The sequence below is a fragment of the Lissotriton helveticus genome, assembly GCF_964261635.1.
Source record: "Lissotriton helveticus chromosome 1_1 unlocalized genomic scaffold, aLisHel1.1 SUPER_1_unloc_17, whole genome shotgun sequence".
In the NCBI taxonomy this organism is placed as follows: domain Eukaryota; kingdom Metazoa; phylum Chordata; class Amphibia; order Caudata; family Salamandridae; genus Lissotriton; species Lissotriton helveticus.
Window position 1 is genome coordinate 2,576,923 of NW_027611656.1, and position 22,895 is coordinate 2,599,817.

The 22,895-nt window shown below is 47.6% G+C and overlaps 1 protein-coding gene across 3 annotated transcripts in view; it reads right to left on the bottom strand.

The window, feature by feature from the left end:
• The window catches only part of LOC144805647 (uncharacterized), a 435,707-nt gene extending 431,580 nt beyond the window's left edge, over nt 1-4,127 (bottom strand). For 2 of the 3 annotated variants that reach the window (XR_013605560.1, XR_013605559.1), the window contains exon 1: nt 4,073-4,127. The gene's annotated coding sequence lies outside the window, so the exon portion shown is untranslated. The remainder of the gene's footprint in view (nt 1-4,072) is intronic. The other variant, XM_078672166.1, reaches the window with a different exon arrangement.
• Nucleotides 4,128-22,895: the final 18,768 nt, after the last annotated feature.

Genomic DNA, 22,895 nt, shown 5'->3' on the forward strand with positions numbered 1-22,895 from the left:
CTGGTGCGCCAGGTGCTTCCTGTCCCTCCGCACAACCGGCACAAGCTGTGGCGGAACGGGGACCAGCAGACGAAGAAGGTCAGCAGGTGAGAATTAGGCGGTCGTAATCACCGCAACACATTTTAAAAGCACACAAATTAAAGTATAATCAACTACTGACAAACATGAACAATCAAGAACATAAGTTTCTGGAAAACTATCAGGCACCCAATCAGAATCAGCCGTCCTTTTCACCCAGGGATTATTGAGGCTTTGGAGAGGGTGAACTGCACGTGGTATAAGAAGACCACTACATGACTCAAAGCTCACTTCTCATGGATGTACTGAAATGCCAACTTCATGGCACACTTAGCCAGTTCTAATCACCTCTTCCAACGGCTGCAGGACGCCAACAGACACGTCGATTGTGGCGCCCGCAGGTTGATGTTAACGCTCGTCTTACGACATTCTCGTATCGAAGACATCGTTAAGGGACGCGAGCAGATATCTTGAATGCGGTTCCCCGTTATTTTAGTATCATCCATCTATCCAAATATTTTTGTTTTGAAGAAATTGTCAAGGGACACGAGCGTAAGTTCTGAAAGCAGCTGTCCCGTTTCGGTATTAACAACTATCCTGTTGCAGATAATTGTACTGAAGACTATTGGAGGCTCCTTCATGTACTAAGTTATACGTACCTATTTTATCTACATTAGTATTTCGGCTTGATGGTTGGCTACAATGATAAGCACCTGAGTCATTCTACCATTCCCAAGACTGAGAACGGGTCTTTCTCCGTGGTCCCTTTATCATTTGGAATCACACGTGCATCCAGGTTCTTGATCACAAGTTGCGTCTAGTGAGATGTGACTCCACCCAGAGATTTGTGCAGTTGTGAAGATGCTCTGTGCACTGGCTGAGAAACTAAGAGCAGTGATTTAAATATGATATATGATGATCAGAAAGATCTGTGCAATGGTTGAACCCCTCTGTGCAATGATTAAGAAGCTCTGTGCACATGTTGAGGTGATCAGTACAACGTGCAACTGCATATGTGCAGTGGTCAAATGTCCTGTGTAATAGTTCAGATGCTACGTAAAGTTTGGAGTGCTCCATGAATGGTGGTTATGCTATGTGTACTGCTTGTAATGTTACGTGCAACGGCTGACGCGCTATGTGCAATGATTTAAATACTCTGTGCCATTATCAGAACACACTATACAAGGGTTAAGATTCTCAGTGCAATGGTTGAGAAGTCTTGTGCAAATGTCAGATATGTGCAGTTGTCAAGATGTTCTGTGCACTGGCTGAGAAACGATGCACTGTGCTTTAACTACTCTGTGTGATGATCAGGAAGATCCATGCAACGGTGAGAAGCCTTGTGCACATGTGATCAGTGCAACGTGCATTTAGAATTGTGCAATGGTGAAATGTCCTGTGTTATAGTTCAGATGCTATTTTTAAAGGTTAGAGTGCTCAATGGAATTGTGGTGATGCCATGTGCACTGCTTGAGGTTCTATGTGCACTGCTTGTGGTGCTATGTGCACTGCTTGAGGTGCTATGTGCACTGCTTGAGGTTCTATGTGCACTGCTTGTGGTTCTATGAGCACTGTTTGTGGTTCCTTGTGCACTGCTTGAGGTTCTATGTGCACTGCTTGTGGTGCTATGTGCACTGCTTGTGGTTCTATGAGCACTGTTTGTGGTTCCTTGTGCACTGCTTGTGATGCCATGTGCACTGCTTGAGGTTCTATGTGCACTGCTTGTGGTGCTATGTGCACTGCTTGATGTTCTAAGTGCACTGCTTGTAGTGCTATGTGCACTGCTTGTGGTCTATGAGCACTGTGTGTGGTTCCTTGTGCACTGCTTGTGATGCCATGTGCACTGCTTGAGGTTCTATGTGCACTGCTTGTGGTGCTATGTGCACTGCTTGAGGTTCTATGTTCACTCCTTGTGATGCCATGTGCACTGCTTGTGGTGCAATGTGCGGTGGTTGAGTTGTTGTATTGAATACGAGGCCCCTTGTGCTGGCTCAGATGCTTTATGCACTGCTTGAGATGTGAGCGCTAATTAAGAGGTCAAGTGCTTGGTTCAGAGGCTCTTGCAACGGCAGCGACGCTATGTTCAGTGTTTGAAATATGTGGTGCAATATTTGAGACCCTCTCTGCTCTGACTGCGCTCATTAGTGCTCCACTCGGATGTTCTTCGCACTAATTGAGGTGCTGCAGACATTGCAGAGATTAACTGTTCAGTCGCTTTTGCGTCGGTTGAGGAGCCCTGAACAATAGTCGTGATATGGCTCGCACAGGCTATAAAGCCACCTAAAATGACTGAGATGTTCTGTGCAGTAGCAGAGAGGTCACGTGCACTGAGGTTGTGATTCCGTAGCTTGGTATGCTCTGTGCTCTCGCCGAGATGATGCTCTGTGATCCAGATTTTATGTGATGTTTTTGAGGCTCAATGTGAATGAGCAACACTTAAGATGGTTTGTTGACGACTCTTGAGTCCGGACTAGCCGTTGTTTCTTTCAGTACGTTTGCTGTGTGATATGGATCAAGTGATGGATTATTCTGAAAGCATACAGGCGGCTCTCCCCTCTTTCACGAAGCGCGCGAAGCAGGAAGACGCGCGAGCCTTTAACGGCGCTGACGCGCACCAGCCTCAAGCTTCGATCCACTCCATCATCCCTGCTGACGCGCCGCTTCCACATATGGAATCACTGCACACCAGGGGGTGGGGGAGGCCTCAAGCTCACAGGCACGTCCGGATTCCCGAAGCGCGTCACAAGGCCGCGTCTGCAGCCCGTGCACCAGTGTGTCAAGAATGTGTGTCAGGAACACTAGTCTAAGGCACTGTAATTCAGACGCGTGTGGGAGGAAAGGGACGGGTAACAGTAACACCAAGTAACTTAAACACCAACGGGCTAATGGAAGCTTTTCACAAGCGATCATAGCATCCACTTATCAACAAGAGCGCCTACTGTATGCCCCACAGTAAGATTACTCTGACACCGTGGAACATCGCAGGAGCCGGCAAGATTGCATTAGAGCCTGAATCAGAAACCCACTTAAGATCATTTGATATAAGACGTCTCCAGGAGACCTGGAGCTGTGGAGAAACACCACTCATGGGTTACTCAAAATTCTATAACCCAACTGTAAAAATTGGAGAGGAAGGCAGGCAAAAGGCGGGCTGAGCATCTACGTGACTCTCAATAAAGTTTTTAATATAACAGAGTTGAAAACAGATTCCTCATTTATGCAAGCAGCACAGGGGAACAAATGCAAGAAGAGATCAAAAGATTTCTGGGAGCATACAAATGGCAACGGTTGTTTCAACAGCGTTTGGCCAAAAATAAGTGGTTCAATAGCGCACTTAAATACCGGAAATGTGTATTAAAAGCAGCGAAGGTAAAGCAACACGCACAAGCATTCAGATTTTATCTGCTCATATTCATAGAATCAAGGCTAGAGCACAACAAGCTCTTGGCATTGCTGTGGGGAGAGGGAAGGAGAAATGCGAGTCACGGCCGCCAGGCCGTGAAGTGTGAAGTAGTGGGCGGGGAAGCAGATCCCTTTGAAGCTGCTGCCTGCTTGTGGGGACTGGTAGGAAGGGTGACGAGACGCAGGCCCTGCAGTGAATAATTATGGGAGGAGAGATGCTGGCCTGAGGCAGAGCGCACCATATGGGGAGGGAGGGGGTGGGCTGCCTGCTGGGCTGGGCTGCCTCTGATGATCAAATGCGAGACACAGAAGGCAGGCGCTGGAGAGGGAGGGGGTGGGCTGCCTGCAACTCGAGCAACCATATGGAGAGGAAGGGGGGTGGACGGCCTGCTGGGAGAAGCTTGTGTGAGAGAGACTGGGCTGCCTTTGATGATCGAATGCAAGCTCGTGCACGAGGAGCTTGTGGTCACGTGATTCACGTGAACTGTTGAAAATCCTCATCGTAAAAATCAGCTTTGTGGATGGGCGGCAATAGGTCTCTCTGCGAGACCTAAAAACTTAACAAAAAGCAACAAAACTAGAAAATGCATTTCCAAATGCTTCAAAAGAGAAACAGTTAATACAAATGAACAATATTAAATTTTGTTGGTACCTTAGTAATGTGCTTACTTCTTGGCTTCACTCCCTCTGCAGCAATAACACTCTGAAAGGAGAAATTACTGCTGTGAGTCTCAGAGTCTTCAGTATTACTGGTCTCAGTCACGAAGACTGTGGTGTCTGAAGATAACTTTCTCTTACTTGGCTTTATAGTTCCACCAGCCACGCCATTGCTTTTAGCAGACACGCTACTGTCAGCAGCATCACAACTTCAGGCAGACCTGCAATGCGGATCTCACCACTCACATTGGGTGAACACTCGTCTCTGCTACATACATGCACTCTGTTCTCAAATTTGCTTGGGGCTGTCAAAATGCAAAGAGCTGCAATATATTCGCCACACTTTCCTGACTACCTTGTTTTTAAAAGTTGTGACATTCAAGTGTGATTCTTGGTTCGTCTACAAGCTGAATTTTTTTAGAGGTTCTATTGCCACACAATACTCGTCCCATATTCCAATTTGTCCACAGGGTGTTTCAACCCTGGTAGGTTATCAACTGCCTGTTCTGCAGATAATTTCAGATAGTTTCTGTAAGAAACTGAATTATTATTTGCGGTAGATGAGGAACAATCACAATAGTTGTTAGAGTGAACTTTCAAACCCATTCAATTAACCGAGGATCAACCCCCTGGTACCTAAGCACCGAACAGGCAGGCTTAACTTAAGGTAATATGTAAAACATTTATGCAGAAACAAAACAAGTAAAAGTCAAAATGCAAAACAATAAAAAACCCAAACCAAAATAGAAAAATAAAGTAAAATGTATTAAACAAAATGACACTAAAATGACAATATCCAATAAGGGGAATTAGATATGAACTGTAACGCTGTAAGAATCACAAGGTGCCAATGGATGAGGGGCCCGGGCATGGATTAGTCTCTCTGGAGCTGACTGCCAAGTCAGAGGAAACCGGAGGCCATGGCCTGCAAGCACATAGTGCAGGAATTAGACGCAGTGGTCCAAGAAGACATCTAGTGCTCCAGGCTCAGATAGGGCTGCTGGCCTACAGGGGGATTCACTGCAGGTTTGGGTGCAAAGTGCTTAGAGTATTGAGAACAAGCAGCAGATGCCCAGCAGGGCAATAGCAGACGGTTGAAGGCAGCAAGGCCCGGACGAGACTGAAAGGGAGTGACAACTATGGCCCTCACCATCAAGCAACAGCATAGTGGAGCTCAGCGGGAGGACAACCTGGTGACAGCCAGTCACTGGGGCTGGGACCCCCACGACAAGGCAGGACGGTCTAGTGATGTGGTAAGAGATATAGCAGCCATGTCCTCAGCGAGAAGCAAGAAGGATCAGAATCTAAAAAAGATGCTGACCTAGCTCCCAATGACCAGCAGCAGAGAAGGGAGGCTCTCCCCAATGACACAAATCAGCCAAGATGCAGACACCTCTGAAGCCCCAGTTACCCACGCCTTTTTAGAGTCGCTATTCGGTGCATTATGAGGCGACTTGCAGACGCTGAAAAGGGAAAAAGCGGGGGAGATGAAGGAGATAACCGATTGAGGCCACACGTCCCCCAACGGCATCAACGTCCTCCTTACGATAAGGCGGGGCGTTAATGCCGTTGGGGACAGTGTGGCCTCCATCGAAGATCAGGGGCAAGCCCGGGAAGAGGAGGTGGAGCATCTACAGCAAGAGATACTCCGGCTCAAGGTTCAACAGATCGATCTCCAGTCACACACAGAAGACCTGGAGGATCGGTCTCGGCGAAACAACATCCACGTTAAGGGAGTTCCACCTAAAGAAGAAGGGCCAGACATCACACAATACCTGCAGGGTCTCTTCAGGAGCATACTGGGCGCCCCCACCGTATATTTTGGCTTACTTTCCAGACTTTAAACTAAAAGAGTGTACACTACGTACTGCCAGGCACAAGCAACCACTAAGATATCAGGACCACTCCATAGCTTTGTACCAGGACCTGGCTCTAATAACCCTTCAAAAGTGTTGGGTATTTCGAGTGGCAACCACGCGTCTTCGAAATCAAGGAATACCATATTCTTTGGGTCACCCTTTCCGGCTGATTTTCATATGGCAGGGCAAAGTCCTCCAGCTCAGATCCATGCAGGACACTTGCCAGGTGCTGGGCATCGAGAATCCAATCCAGGAGGACACAGAGGGCCCACAGACCAAACCTCCTCGAGAAAGATGGCATAAGGTCTACGGGAGGCGTGGCACAGAGCGAGCAACGAGACCGGACCCCAAGACCATGGCACAAGAAAGACTGGCAGTGCTGGAGACATTGTCAAAGGAGTCATTCCCCCATGATGACACTGTGAACGACTGAGGGACAAACAAGTGACATTTGCAAGGCTGGGTGGGCGGCGAAGAAGTCTACGGGGAGTGTAAAGACACGGGGAGTGTAGAGACACAGGGAACAGGCGACACACATGTGTCTGTTGGTCTCTGTGTGTCTGTCTCACATTCCCTGTAGGGAGAGTATGTAACTCCCCGTTGTAGAAGAGTCAGTCAAGAAGGAGCAGACTGCATTGAATAATTTCTTGGTATACACTTTTTATTAGTATTACAGGAAATCACAATGATTGATTGTCTCTTTTGTATTCTTCTTTCCCACAGGGTCTTCCACTTCAGTCCCTTAGGTGAGCCTCGGCCACCATCGTCCCTCGGACAGAAGGAAAAGACCTAGGTAAGTGTTTTTGCTTTAGGGTTTAATCAAGGGAGGATTTGAGGGATAAATAATAGCTATGCATCAATGTGAAGGAAGGGGGTAGAGGTTGGAGCAACCAAAAGAAAAAGAGTAGCCGATGATTTCTGCTCTTGTCTTTTTTTTCCATCTTACTTATTTCCTTTTCCCTGGGTCCCTTTCACCCCTCAGCCTCCCCTCCCGTCCCTCTCTGACTCAGCTCCTTTCAAAAGCCTGTAGACGCCCACACACCGGTAAGAGCCACGTCACTCCGGGTCCGTGGCGACTCCACATCCTTCAGTGAGGTCTGGTCTCCTTCTTTTTAGACTTTCCTTCCTCCGCCAGGTTCGGGTGTTCCGCTCGCCAACAAGCTGTGACCTCCCCAAGGCTCCAGTTCTCTCTCTCAGAAGGCTGTTCGGTGTTCTCCGTTTTTCCGGTCTTCCCTGCTGGTTTCTCCGCCTTAGGTTATGGCTCACTTGAGCTCGTGGAATGCCTTTCTGGTGGCTTGGGGAGGATTTACCAAGTCTTAGTTCCTTTTCTCTTTCTTCAGTAGGTCGGTTAGTGGTGCTGATATTTCAGAATAATTGGGTTTAAACCGGCGGTAGTAGCCTTGTAAGCCCAAAAAGGATCTAATGCCTTTTTTGCTGGTAGGGAAGGGGGTGTGGTGTCTAAGACTGCTCTCAATTTCTATTGTTGCAGAGCAATAACCCTATCTCCCAATAAATAGCCCAAATATTTGACTTTGGTGAAGGTTATCCTGGTCTTTTTGGAGTTCACGTGGAGCCCTGCAGTCCTAAGTGCTTGGAATATCTTCCCACAATGGACGAGATGTAGTTCCAAGTTAGGGCTAAATATTATGATATCGTCTATGAAGGCTAAGGAGTACTCTTGATGTTGGGAGCAAACTTTGTTCATAAGTCTTTGGAACGTCGCTGGTGCTCTGTGTAACCCAAAACACAGTGCAGTAAACTCGTATAGCCCATTAGAGGTGCTAAAGGAGATTTTTCTTGGTCTTCCTGTTTAAGTGGTACCTGCTAATAGTCTTTTGTAAGATCGAATGTGGTTATATATTGGGCTAAGCCTAATTTCTCGATTCATCGACGGGTATGAGTGAAATTTCGAGATGGTATTGACTGCTCGGACCTTTATTCAAAAACGGATGGAACCATCAGGTTTCAGAACTATGACAATGGGGGAGACCAGTTACTGCTGGAAGGTTTTATGACTCCTAGTTGTAACATGCTTTCTATTTCGTCAGGAACTGCGTCCCGCCTAACGTCTGGTATTCTGTAGGGGTTTTGTTTTATTACTTTATTTGGTGGGGTAACAATGGCATGCTCGAGTATTGTTGATTTTCCCAGGAGGTCGGAAAAGATGGAGGAGAAGGACTCTAAGAGGGTCTGAAGAGACACTTTTTGTTCCTCTGTTAGATGTTCGTTTATGGGCAATTTATTCAATGTTGAAGGAATGGGTTTTGAGTCAGACAAAACGTAATGGGTGTCGTTGGGGAGGGTTCACAACCATTTCTTTAGTAGATTTATGTGGTATATCTGGGTTTTGGTTGAGGAACGGCGTAACCGGTAAGTAGTGAGGCCTATCCTTTCAGCACCTTCATATGGTCCCTTCCATTCTGCCCGTTTTTGGCGTATAGAGGAAGGTAGGAATAGGAGCACCCAGTCATGGACCTGTAACTGTTGTCACCTCTTTCCTTTATTGTAAGACATCTGCTGGCTTTTTTGAGCTTTTTCTAGGTTTTTGTGAGCAAAATCTCGCAATTTCTGTATGCGGTTTCTTAGGCTTTGGGTGTATTCTAGATGGTGTTCTGTCTCTTCTTGTTTCTCTTGTTCCCACGCTTCTCTTGTCATTTCTAGCAAGGTTTGTGGCTATCTCCCGTAAAGAAGTTCAAAGGGAGAACAACCCAAGCTTCTCTGAACCTGGCTTCAAATAACAAAGAGGGCGAGTGGCAACAACATGTCCCATTCTTTCCCTTCCGTGGTTAGCATTTTCTCCATGGTTAGCATGAAGGTTGTGTTATATCGCTTGCACATACAATCTGTCTGAGGGTAATAAGCCGATGTTTTTATTTGGGTAATTTTCAAGGTTTTACAGACTTGTTTCATTAAACGAGAAACAAAGGGGGTACCCTGGTCTGTCAAAATCTCTCTTGGAAATCCTACCCTCGAAAACAACTCTAGTAACTTTTCACTGATGTTTTTTTTGTGCTTGGTGTTTGTAGGGGAAATGCTTCTGGGTATTGAGTTGCATAATCGACAATAACCAGTATATAGATATATCATCTTTTTGATTTTGGGAGAGGACCCACTAAATCCATACTTATCCTCTTATAAGTAAAGCACTGGGTGTACAAGCGAGTCTGAACATTAGGGTGAATGCTATTTTATCATGTCCGTGCACCATCCATTGCAGCCAGCACATGGGAGGCTAAAATATCTAACAAATTGTTGGCGAATTCGGATTTACCTCCCGGGGGTGTATATACCAGGGATGCTTTGCCGACCGCTGAAATGTTGTATTTTATGTTAATTATCAAAATTTCGAGCGTGTCGTTGGAGAGCGAATCAAGCCGGGTAATCTCCATGGGGGCCTTTTGCGGCTACTGCAATGCCTCCCTCTCGTTTTCCAACTCTATCTTGCCTAATCAGATGGTATTCACTGGGGAATGCCGTAGCAATATCAGAGGAAGCCTGACTATGGAGCCACGTTTCCGTAAAGAAACAGATGTCAGGTTTCTGATTGTCCAGTAGACACCAAAGCTCTAAGGCATGTTTAGGGATGAATCTAGTATTAAGATAGAGAGCAGTGAGAAAATTAAGGTCCGTTTTCGTACTAATATTGCTTAGTTCCTGCGAACTTTCGGACATAAATTTCTCCGAGCCCCTACGCAATAGAGAGGAGACAGCCATCCTGGCCGAATCATTCCTAAAAGGGGTGGCAGTGGGACAGACTACCTGGGAATCTACTAGATTATGCTGGTTTAATGAGAGCAGTTCCTGCTGATTATAGCAGATCATGGTTAATATACACGGACCACTTAGGAGCCACGCAAATTTAAAAAATCCACCACGGGTTTGGGCGACGGGCGGCGTCCCGGCGCGGACGGGCTTGCCTTTGGCACGCCTTCGGCGCGCCGCCGGCGTGCCGCTGCGCGCGTCCGCTCTGTGTGGTGGTTTAAGTAGGGAAGGGGGCGGGCAGCTCTGATGACGCTGCTGGTGCGCCAGGTGCTTCCTGTCCCTCCGCACAACCGGCACAAGCCGTGGCGGAACGGGGACCAGCACATGAAGAAGGTCAGCAGGTGAGAATTAGGCGGTCGTAATCACTGCAACACATTTTAAAAGCACACAAACTAAAGTATAAACGTGGTCGTAATCACCGCATGCAATGTTTAAAACTCTACAAAGTATTAGAAAAAAAGTACGCAGGTAAAACAGCTATTGGCCTTCAAGCAAGAGAAGTGTTTCCAGCGAGGAGTTAAATCCCCAAACTCACTCAGTAATCAGCGCAAGTGCAACACACAGCAAGGTTGCCAATCTCGCTGCGCGCGTCCGCGCTGTGTGGTGGTTTAAGTAGGGAAGGGGGCGGGCAGCTCTGATGACGCTGCTGGTGCGCCAGGTGCTTCCTGTCCCTCCGCACAACCGGCACAAGCTGTGGCGGAACGGGGACCAGCAGACGAAGAAGGTCAGCAGGTGAGAATTAGGCGGTCGTAATCACCGCAACACATTTTAAAAGCACACAAATTAAAGTATAATCAACTACTGACAAACATGAACAATCAAGAACATAAGTTTCTGGAAAACTATCAGGCACCCAATCAGAATCAGCCGTCCTTTTCACCCAGGGATTATTGAGGCTTTGGAGAGGGTGAACTGCACGTGGTATAAGAAGACCACTACATGACTCAAAGCTCACTTCTCATGGATGTACTGAAATGCCAACTTCATGGCACACTTAGCCAGTTCTAATCACCTCTTCCAACGGCTGCAGGACGCCAACAGACACGTCGATTGTGGCGCCCGCAGGTTGATGTTAACGCTCGTCTTACGACATTCTCGTATCGAAGACATCGTTAAGGGACGCGAGCAGATATCTTGAATGCGGTTCCCCGTTATTTTAGTATCATCCATCTATCCAAATATTTTTGTTTTGAAGAAATTGTCAAGGGACACGAGCGTAAGTTCTGAAAGCAGCTGTCCCGTTTCGGTATTAACAACTATCCTGTTGCAGATAATTGTACTGAAGACTATTGGAGGCTCCTTCATGTACTAAGTTATACGTACCTATTTTATCTACATTAGTATTTCGGCTTGATGGTTGGCTACAATGATAAGCACCTGAGTCATTCTACCATTCCCAAGACTGAGAACGGGTCTTTCTCCGTGGTCCCTTTATCATTTGGAATCACACGTGCATCCAGGTTCTTGATCACAAGTTGCGTCTAGTGAGATGTGACTCCACCCAGAGATTTGTGCAGTTGTGAAGATGCTCTGTGCACTGGCTGAGAAACTAAGAGCAGTGATTTAAATATGATATATGATGATCAGAAAGATCTGTGCAATGGTTGAACCCCTCTGTGCAATGATTAAGAAGCTCTGTGCACATGTTGAGGTGATCAGTACAACGTGCAACTGCATATGTGCAGTGGTCAAATGTCCTGTGTAATAGTTCAGATGCTACGTAAAGTTTGGAGTGCTCCATGAATGGTGGTTATGCTATGTGTACTGCTTGTAATGTTACGTGCAACGGCTGACGCGCTATGTGCAATGATTTAAATACTCTGTGCCATTATCAGAACACACTATACAAGGGTTAAGATTCTCAGTGCAATGGTTGAGAAGTCTTGTGCAAATGTCAGATATGTGCAGTTGTCAAGATGTTCTGTGCACTGGCTGAGAAACGATGCACTGTGCTTTAACTACTCTGTGTGATGATCAGGAAGATCCATGCAACGGTGAGAAGCCTTGTGCACATGTGATCAGTGCAACGTGCATTTAGAATTGTGCAATGGTGAAATGTCCTGTGTTATAGTTCAGATGCTATTTTTAAAGGTTAGAGTGCTCAATGGAATTGTGGTGATGCCATGTGCACTGCTTGAGGTTCTATGTGCACTGCTTGTGGTGCTATGTGCACTGCTTGAGGTGCTATGTGCACTGCTTGAGGTTCTATGTGCACTGCTTGTGGTTCTATGAGCACTGTTTGTGGTTCCTTGTGCACTGCTTGAGGTTCTATGTGCACTGCTTGTGGTGCTATGTGCACTGCTTGTGGTTCTATGAGCACTGTTTGTGGTTCCTTGTGCACTGCTTGTGATGCCATGTGCACTGCTTGAGGTTCTATGTGCACTGCTTGTGGTGCTATGTGCACTGCTTGATGTTCTAAGTGCACTGCTTGTAGTGCTATGTGCACTGCTTGTGGTCTATGAGCACTGTGTGTGGTTCCTTGTGCACTGCTTGTGATGCCATGTGCACTGCTTGAGGTTCTATGTGCACTGCTTGTGGTGCTATGTGCACTGCTTGAGGTTCTATGTTCACTCCTTGTGATGCCATGTGCACTGCTTGTGGTGCAATGTGCGGTGGTTGAGTTGTTGTATTGAATACGAGGCCCCTTGTGCTGGCTCAGATGCTTTATGCACTGCTTGAGATGTGAGCGCTAATTAAGAGGTCAAGTGCTTGGTTCAGAGGCTCTTGCAACGGCAGCGACGCTATGTTCAGTGTTTGAAATATGTGGTGCAATATTTGAGACCCTCTCTGCTCTGACTGCGCTCATTAGTGCTCCACTCGGATGTTCTTCGCACTAATTGAGGTGCTGCAGACATTGCAGAGATTAACTGTTCAGTCGCTTTTGCGTCGGTTGAGGAGCCCTGAACAATAGTCGTGATATGGCTCGCACAGGCTATAAAGCCACCTAAAATGACTGAGATGTTCTGTGCAGTAGCAGAGAGGTCACGTGCACTGAGGTTGTGATTCCGTAGCTTGGTATGCTCTGTGCTCTCGCCGAGATGATGCTCTGTGATCCAGATTTTATGTGATGTTTTTGAGGCTCAATGTGAATGAGCAACACTTAAGATGGTTTGTTGACGACTCTTGAGTCCGGACTAGCCGTTGTTTCTTTCAGTACGTTTGCTGTGTGATATGGATCAAGTGATGGATTATTCTGAAAGCATACAGGCGGCTCTCCCCTCTTTCACGAAGCGCGCGAAGCAGGAAGACGCGCGAGCCTTTAACGGCGCTGACGCGCACCAGCCTCAAGCTTCGATCCACTCCATCATCCCTGCTGACGCGCCGCTTCCACATATGGAATCACTGCACACCAGGGGGTGGGGGAGGCCTCAAGCTCACAGGCACGTCCGGATTCCCGAAGCGCGTCACAAGGCCGCGTCTGCAGCCCGTGCACCAGTGTGTCAAGAATGTGTGTCAGGAACACTAGTCTAAGGCACTGTAATTCAGACGCGTGTGGGAGGAAAGGGACGGGTAACAGTAACACCAAGTAACTTAAACACCAACGGGCTAATGGAAGCTTTTCACAAGCGATCATAGCATCCACTTATCAACAAGAGCGCCTACTGTATGCCCCACAGTAAGATTACTCTGACACCGTGGAACATCGCAGGAGCCGGCAAGATTGCATTAGAGCCTGAATCAGAAACCCACTTAAGATCATTTGATATAAGACGTCTCCAGGAGACCTGGAGCTGTGGAGAAACACCACTCATGGGTTACTCAAAATTCTATAACCCAACTGTAAAAATTGGAGAGGAAGGCAGGCAAAAGGCGGGCTGAGCATCTACGTGACTCTCAATAAAGTTTTTAATATAACAGAGTTGAAAACAGATTCCTCATTTATGCAAGCAGCACAGGGGAACAAATGCAAGAAGAGATCAAAAGATTTCTGGGAGCATACAAATGGCAACGGTTGTTTCAACAGCGTTTGGCCAAAAATAAGTGGTTCAATAGCGCACTTAAATACCGGAAATGTGTATTAAAAGCAGCGAAGGTAAAGCAACACGCACAAGCATTCAGATTTTATCTGCTCATATTCATAGAATCAAGGCTAGAGCACAACAAGCTCTTGGCATTGCTGTGGGGAGAGGGAAGGAGAAATGCGAGTCACGGCCGCCAGGCCGTGAAGTGTGAAGTAGTGGGCGGGGAAGCAGATCCCTTTGAAGCTGCTGCCTGCTTGTGGGGACTGGTAGGAAGGGTGACGAGACGCAGGCCCTGCAGTGAATAATTATGGGAGGAGAGATGCTGGCCTGAGGCAGAGCGCACCATATGGGGAGGGAGGGGGTGGGCTGCCTGCTGGGCTGGGCTGCCTCTGATGATCAAATGCGAGACACAGAAGGCAGGCGCTGGAGAGGGAGGGGGTGGGCTGCCTGCAACTCGAGCAACCATATGGAGAGGAAGGGGGGTGGACGGCCTGCTGGGAGAAGCTTGTGTGAGAGAGACTGGGCTGCCTTTGATGATCGAATGCAAGCTCGTGCACGAGGAGCTTGTGGTCACGTGATTCACGTGAACTGTTGAAAATCCTCATCGTAAAAATCAGCTTTGTGGATGGGCGGCAATAGGTCTCTCTGCGAGACCTAAAAACTTAACAAAAAGCAACAAAACTAGAAAATGCATTTCCAAATGCTTCAAAAGAGAAACAGTTAATACAAATGAACAATATTAAATTTTGTTGGTACCTTAGTAATGTGCTTACTTCTTGGCTTCACTCCCTCTGCAGCAATAACACTCTGAAAGGAGAAATTACTGCTGTGAGTCTCAGAGTCTTCAGTATTACTGGTCTCAGTCACGAAGACTGTGGTGTCTGAAGATAACTTTCTCTTACTTGGCTTTATAGTTCCACCAGCCACGCCATTGCTTTTAGCAGACACGCTACTGTCAGCAGCATCACAACTTCAGGCAGACCTGCAATGCGGATCTCACCACTCACATTGGGTGAACACTCGTCTCTGCTACATACATGCACTCTGTTCTCAAATTTGCTTGGGGCTGTCAAAATGCAAAGAGCTGCAATATATTCGCCACACTTTCCTGACTACCTTGTTTTTAAAAGTTGTGACATTCAAGTGTGATTCTTGGTTCGTCTACAAGCTGAATTTTTTTAGAGGTTCTATTGCCACACAATACTCGTCCCATATTCCAATTTGTCCACAGGGTGTTTCAACCCTGGTAGGTTATCAACTGCCTGTTCTGCAGATAATTTCAGATAGTTTCTGTAAGAAACTGAATTATTATTTGCGGTAGATGAGGAACAATCACAATAGTTGTTAGAGTGAACTTTCAAACCCATTCAATTAACCGAGGATCAACCCCCTGGTACCTAAGCACCGAACAGGCAGGCTTAACTTAAGGTAATATGTAAAACATTTATGCAGAAACAAAACAAGTAAAAGTCAAAATGCAAAACAATAAAAAACCCAAACCAAAATAGAAAAATAAAGTAAAATGTATTAAACAAAATGACACTAAAATGACAATATCCAATAAGGGGAATTAGATATGAACTGTAACGCTGTAAGAATCACAAGGTGCCAATGGATGAGGGGCCCGGGCATGGATTAGTCTCTCTGGAGCTGACTGCCAAGTCAGAGGAAACCGGAGGCCATGGCCTGCAAGCACATAGTGCAGGAATTAGACGCAGTGGTCCAAGAAGACATCTAGTGCTCCAGGCTCAGATAGGGCTGCTGGCCTACAGGGGGATTCACTGCAGGTTTGGGTGCAAAGTGCTTAGAGTATTGAGAACAAGCAGCAGATGCCCAGCAGGGCAATAGCAGACGGTTGAAGGCAGCAAGGCCCGGACGAGACTGAAAGGGAGTGACAACTATGGCCCTCACCATCAAGCAACAGCATAGTGGAGCTCAGCGGGAGGACAACCTGGTGACAGCCAGTCACTGGGGCTGGGACCCCCACGACAAGGCAGGACGGTCTAGTGATGTGGTAAGAGATATAGCAGCCATGTCCTCAGCGAGAAGCAAGAAGGATCAGAATCTAAAAAAGATGCTGACCTAGCTCCCAATGACCAGCAGCAGAGAAGGGAGGCTCTCCCCAATGACACAAATCAGCCAAGATGCAGACACCTCTGAAGCCCCAGTTACCCACGCCTTTTTAGAGTCGCTATTCGGTGCATTATGAGGCGACTTGCAGACGCTGAAAAGGGAAAAAGCGGGGGAGATGAAGGAGATAACCGATTGAGGCCACACGTCCCCCAACGGCATCAACGTCCTCCTTACGATAAGGCGGGGCGTTAATGCCGTTGGGGACAGTGTGGCCTCCATCGAAGATCAGGGGCAAGCCCGGGAAGAGGAGGTGGAGCATCTACAGCAAGAGATACTCCGGCTCAAGGTTCAACAGATCGATCTCCAGTCACACACAGAAGACCTGGAGGATCGGTCTCGGCGAAACAACATCCACGTTAAGGGAGTTCCACCTAAAGAAGAAGGGCCAGACATCACACAATACCTGCAGGGTCTCTTCAGGAGCATACTGGGCGCCCCCACCGTATATTTTGGCTTACTTTCCAGACTTTAAACTAAAAGAGTGTACACTACGTACTGCCAGGCACAAGCAACCACTAAGATATCAGGACCACTCCATAGCTTTGTACCAGGACCTGGCTCTAATAACCCTTCAAAAGTGTTGGGTATTTCGAGTGGCAACCACGCGTCTTCGAAATCAAGGAATACCATATTCTTTGGGTCACCCTTTCCGGCTGATTTTCATATGGCAGGGCAAAGTCCTCCAGCTCAGATCCATGCAGGACACTTGCCAGGTGCTGGGCATCGAGAATCCAATCCAGGAGGACACAGAGGGCCCACAGACCAAAACTCCTCGAGAAAGATGGCATAAGGTCTACGGGAGGCGTGGCACAGAGCGAGCAACGAGACCGGACCCCAAGACCATGGCACAAGAAAGACTGGCAGTGCTGGAGACATTGTCAAAGGAGTCATTCCCCCATGATGACACTGTGAACGACTGAGGGACAAACAAGTGACATTTGCAAGGCTGGGTGGGCGGCGAAGAAGTCTACGGGGAGTGTAAAGACACGGGGAGTGTAGAGACACAGGGAACAGGCGACACACGTTCCGAACTATTCCGACTTCCAAGGACGCGCACGCACGTATGGCGGGCCCTGGACAATTTGATGTGAATGGGTTTCTAAGTTGGGGTTAGGGAGGGGAGGGTGGATAACTGATATGCAGGTGAATGGCGTTGAAGAGAGGATCAAAGGACAATGGAGGCCGGGCAGACGTTGGGAGCTCAGGGGGAAGAGGGATCACAGGGACCCAAATACAGGCCAAAGCTGGTGCACTCACTATGACACGCTATTTCCCAGCGCACACTGAAAATTCTCACTCTCAATGCGAGAGGTCTCAACAATCCCAATAAAAGGAGGTCCATCCTTTCCTACCTGGATAACATGGAGGCAGATGTGTGCCTCCTCCAGGAGACACAGCTCCTCTCCAAAGATTGGCATAGAATGAGGTCACAACTCTTTCCACAGCAGTTCTTTTCATCTACCCTGGATAAGAAGGCGGGTGGCTATTTTAGTAGCCAAGCGTTTTAAGGGGACAGTGGGGGAAAAGGTGGACAAAATCAAAGAGATTGATGGGAGCAGGGCCATCGATAGAGTAGGTGTTGGTATGAATATTTTAGAAGCCGAAATTGTGTTGCACACCGCCAGAGTTGCTGCTCCCGCAATCACCCTTCACCCGATATACAATCAATCCAGGGGCTGCCTCAATTGCCTATAGATAGAAACGGGTCCTCCCCCCCACAACCCCCTATACCAATAACCATTTCAAATACCAACCCCACCAGGGATGGTGCTAATAGGTTAAACAGGCCCAGGGGCTCGAATAAGAACAGGTTGTCTAGTACCTCATGCATTAATGTTCCTGCCGCCACAAGTATGAATGGCTAATCAGGATGTCCTTAGTCTGCTGCCCGCTGCTTGCCCTTATGTGTTGGTACTGGCAGGAGTACCTACTTTAAAGAGGGATCAACATGAGTCAAGGGACCAGCTACGCAATAAATGTGTGGACTGACTATCAAGGCATAGAAGCTTCCATGTATCCGAAATAAAGGATATTATTATGGCACGCAGGGTTGGGTGAGTCAGTGCATCTACCAAAAATATCAAAGGGGAAAGTATTCTAATTAACTTTTGCAGACCTTCTTTGGTGAGACACCTACTAAGGGGTTGCGAATTTATAACACCTAATAGCACTAACATATGCGCACTACCCCTTGGTTAGTTCTACAAACCAAATCATGCTCCTTTCACCAACAATTACTCTTGATTACTTCCTCTAATAGGTTCAAGGCCTTGACTGGATAGAGACCCAAGACTGACTATCAACTTTTTGGGAAAATACTGATCCTGCTATTAGGTTACCGCATGCCATGCCAGTAACTGAGTGTACTATTCCCACAACCCACTTATCCCCCCTATGCAAACGAAGGCCTCAGCAAGTTCAGACCTCCGTATCTTAAGCTGGAATGTTGCAAGGTTGTACTCTAAACTTCACCAGCCAGATTGGGTACAACTTATTAAAGACCCACATATCCTTTTATTTCAGGAAACATGGGCCACACAAGAATGGCATATTGAGGGGTTTGAATGCCATAATATCCTAGCAACAACCCCCAAGCAGGGTCGACCATTTGGGGGTTTATCAATCTGGGTCAATATTAAGACAGGTGGATGCATAAAAACTGTACATACAGATACCAATAATTTTCTAGGCATATTATTTAATAGGGGGATTTTCTTTTGGATAATTAATTTTTATAACAATGATTTTCATTCTGTTCCAAATATGCATTTGATAAATTTGTTTAATTGTATTGCATCTATTGGAAACTCCAAAGACTCTTTTAAGTCAGTAGGAATCTGTGTGGGGGCGATTTTAATGCTAAGCTATCTTACTCATGGTCAAGCGAATATTCACACAGCAGCAGACAAACATGCAATGGGGTAGAGAGCTAATGGACCATTTGAACACCCTTAACTTAATTAATGTTATGGAAATTGATGCAACTACAAAAGATAATGCTCCCCCTGAACCGAGATTCAGAGGGAGGGTCTGTTCATCTGAAATTGATAATGTTTTTTATCCCCCCCGCTTTAGAAGCAAGCTTGCTTAAAGCCGAAATTATGGCCACAATCTTTGGGGACCATAACCCAATACAAGTAACGTTACAGATGTCTCCAGTTCCAACGCCTCAGACAGAATGTGGTGCTGGAGATCTATCACCGTCCATAGATAACCGCAGACTGGTATGGTGAGGCATTAATAACGCAGACCGATTCAGTTCTATGGTTAGGGGAAAGATGAATCTTATTAACATCTGCTTAGAGGCCCTGTTCCACACCCAGTGGCTATCAGCACCTTTACCGAACTCAGTGGAGCCATTAAATCCTTGCTGTCTAACCCCATTTGTACAGTACTGCGCGAACCTAGATGGTTCAATCAGGAGTGCTCAATTGTCAACAGGAAGCTCCGCAAGGCCCGAATCTCAAAGCCCTAGGTGTAATGATTTGGTCAAGGCCTTAAGGTTGACATATAACCAGGCTATTGCTAATAGGAAGGAACAGTTATTAGGTGAGCACTGGTATGTGCTCATTAATTCTGCCAGCTTAAATAATGGGAATATATTTTGGACTACCATTAAAGAGTTAAGATCAATGGGACAACCGTTAACTCCCATCACTGCAACATAATGAGCGCTACCTGGGAAAGTCACTTTTCCACTACTTACCAAGAGCCTGCTTTTTAACCCGACCCTTTTATTAACAGGGTGCCACCTTGAGTCTCATTATCAATAAACGAGGTTCGAGGAGGCTATACGTCAGAGTGCAGGCAATAAAACTCCAGGCCCTGATGGGTTGCCCATCGATCTTATTAAATATAAACCAGATTTTTGGGCCCCACTGTTGTTAAATATTTCTAATATTCTAACCAATGCCCCACTGCCTAAGACATGGTCTACTAGCACTATCGTTCCCATTTTTAGGTTTCGCCTGTCGAAAGCTGTGCACTGCGCAGCTTTTCGCGCAGGCGAAATCTTAAGTCTACAGTATGTGTGTGTTGTCCGCCCCTCTGTTCCATTGTCTAGCTCCATAAATGGAGGCTAGCCATTGGAACAGAGATCTGTCCGTCAATGCCGGAGCAGATTCGTGGGCGTTCCCGACAATTTTAGGCTTTTGCCCACGTCATGCGGTGGTGGGCGGTGGGTATTTATTTATTTTTTGGGGGTTTGTTGTGCTCATTTCTCCGAAGATGGCGGCCGGCGGGGGTCCTGTTCTGATGAACGCCCGCGCTCAGCTCGGGATGTCCTCGATCCCGGTGAGTGGGGAGCACTGGCACGTGTTCTTGTTGACTTTTGTCTCATGGCTGACTCCCCATACGAAGCCTGGGTCCGTTCCCGCCCCCCCTCCCGCTGTCTGTGTGCCCGTTCCCCCCCCGCTGTCCGTTTGCCCGTTCCCGCCCCCCTCCCGCTGTCCGTGTGCCTGTGCTTAATGCTTGTTTGTCTTTACTCCCTCTCCCTTCCATTGTCCGTATTGTCTTTACTCTTTCCCTCGCTCCTGTTGTCTGTGTTGTCTTTACTCCCACCTCCTCCCGTTTCTTTGTTATCTTTACTCCCGTTTTCCCTGGGGCGCCCTGCAGCTGGCTGGCATACTGGTTACAGAACTGGGTGTAGCAGATTTTTCCACCGTGCCAAAAGGGCATCTCCTGGACAAGGCCTGGTTCCCTATTTAGGGGGTGCAAATCCGTTCCAATCCATTCACTGGGGGGCGGGGTAGAAGCTGAACGAGGTGCGCAACGCTTTTGGGGTTATAGGTCACTGCTTTCCGCTACTGACAATTGTTTGCTGAGTGGCATTTACAACTAATGTGAAAAACACAATGAAATCGAATATTCTTAATTAAAATTGAGAGGAAGACTAGTTGTGTTTCTAAAGATGACACCTTGGTCGATAGTTTACGGGGATTGTGTTATTCTGTATTCAGACACATACCCAATGCTGGATGGAGTAAGGGCCTCTAAGATGGGATAAGAATGAGTCAGTGTTAGGACACCATGGGACAAGGCCCGGGCCCTCTACCAGCCAGCGTGCATGGGCACTGTATCTGAAACAGAAAGGGCAGAAAGACGTTTTCAGAGGGTACCCTAGAACTGCATCTTGCTGAACCTACACAAACGTGGTGCTGACTGACTGTGTAATACTCTGCTGCAGTGCTGTGTACGGAGTGCTGCGCTTGACCCGCTCCGGCAGTGTACAGTTGCTGCCCTGGATGCATGGCTGCACTCTTCATAAGTGCACAGTGTGGTACGATGTGCGTGAGGAGGGTGGTTGAACTGTAATCCAAGGGGCTGACTGCCCCTTGCCTTCCCCACACAGTGTGTGCAATGATATTCGTGGGGGGACATCTCGGTGTCCTTTGTGGTTTATAGCTCTGAACACTGGGTTGGTGGCTGCAGTGCTATGCAAGTGGTGAGTATCTGCATTGTGGTAAACATGGGTAGTGAAGTGTGGTATATTAGGTGGGTATATGCTACTTACTCTTAGGCCAGGAGTTGGTAACTGCACTGTTGTCCTAGGTGTGTGTGTGTGTGTGTGGGGCTCTGTTGGTGTGTGTGGGTCTGTGTGTGGGTCTGTGTGTGTGTGTGTGGGTCTGTGTGTTTTTGTGTGGCATTTGCCAGAGTCTATAATTAGCGGGATCGTCCCTACTGCCCTTTTTGTATATAGGGACGATCTCCGCGCCCTTCCATGATATAGGGATAGGCTGCCCTCTGCTAATTGCATTGCACAGTAAGTTGATATACGGTGCCCATACCTCTGGGTCATGCCTAAAGAGGTCTCCCCGGATGTTATCTGGGCTGGCGCTTTGGACGGCTTAATGGCGGCTATAGCCTGCTTAGTATCTAAGATACTAAAATATAGTGGTTCAAACTCCTTGGACATTGTCAGCTCTTTATTTATGCATAAGTTCTCGCTTGAAGGGGAACCCGGACATGCATATAAATGTGCAAAGTGTCTGAACCATGTTTTAGGATCTAGTGATCTAGATGGTAGTCCTGGGCTGGCTTGCTCGACTTATTGCCGTTTGCAACAATCCGCAAAAAAAGTGATTGCTCTCCTGCCCTTGCTACGGCTCGCAAGTCTTCCCAACCAGAGTCCTCCCAATGTCTACGTTCTTGTACAGTCTGTGCTTGCTGTGCTTGAGATTGTGTTCCTTTTGCCTGCATCGCTTTGATTCTATGGCTGCTATTTTTATTTTTTCCATTCTGTAACAGTTCTCTCATGTAACGTAACTGGTTCTATTGGTTCTATTGCACGGTGCTTTGACACCTTCGGGTAAGGTCCCCGCTTTATAAGAATGCATTAAATAAATGACCTCACCTGGGGTTTCATGTGGGTGCTGTGCTCTCTGTTGTGGGTCGGGTTACAAGTGGACCTGTGGATGAACCACTGCGCATGCGCCAGGGACAGACACTGCTTCCCACAACGCCGGCTAACGATGCCTTGGATTACCTGCGCATGCGCGGAGGACAGACACTGCCTTCCGCTGCGGAGCGAGGGTAAAGAGGGCCTTGGGTGAACAACTGCGCATGCGCGGCGGACAGACGCTGATGTCACTACAATCCAACTCCAGAAGTCGATGCAAGAAAGATTTCATTTAGTTCACAGCACGGAGCGCAGTGAAGGGCGACAGCTCAGAGCCAGCACATGTGGGACTCAAAGAAGCACAAGAATTCCAGTGTCCGCGCGGGGACACAATGAATGAGATATAACTGCCTCCCGCCGCAGAGCGCGAGGCGCCTCGCGCCACAGCACAGGGTGAGAGGTATTTAAATGCAAAGCTCCTCGGTCCGCTCCTCTGGGGGAAATGTCTTTCCTCTGCGCATGCAGTGAGGCTGAGTGTTCTCTGCGCAGGGCAGTTCACAGTCCGTACCCCGTGCAAGGTCCTAACTCGGCGATAGGACGTTGTGTCTACACTCTGCACATGCGCAGCTGTGACGCGCGGTTCTGCGCGTGCCCAGAAGTGAGACGCATTGTTTTGTTTTGTTGAGCTCGCGCGTCACTCGGAGGGGGAATAACACACCGGGCCCCCTCCTCACAGGCAGCCGGGCCTCCGGGGCTCCCCTCCCC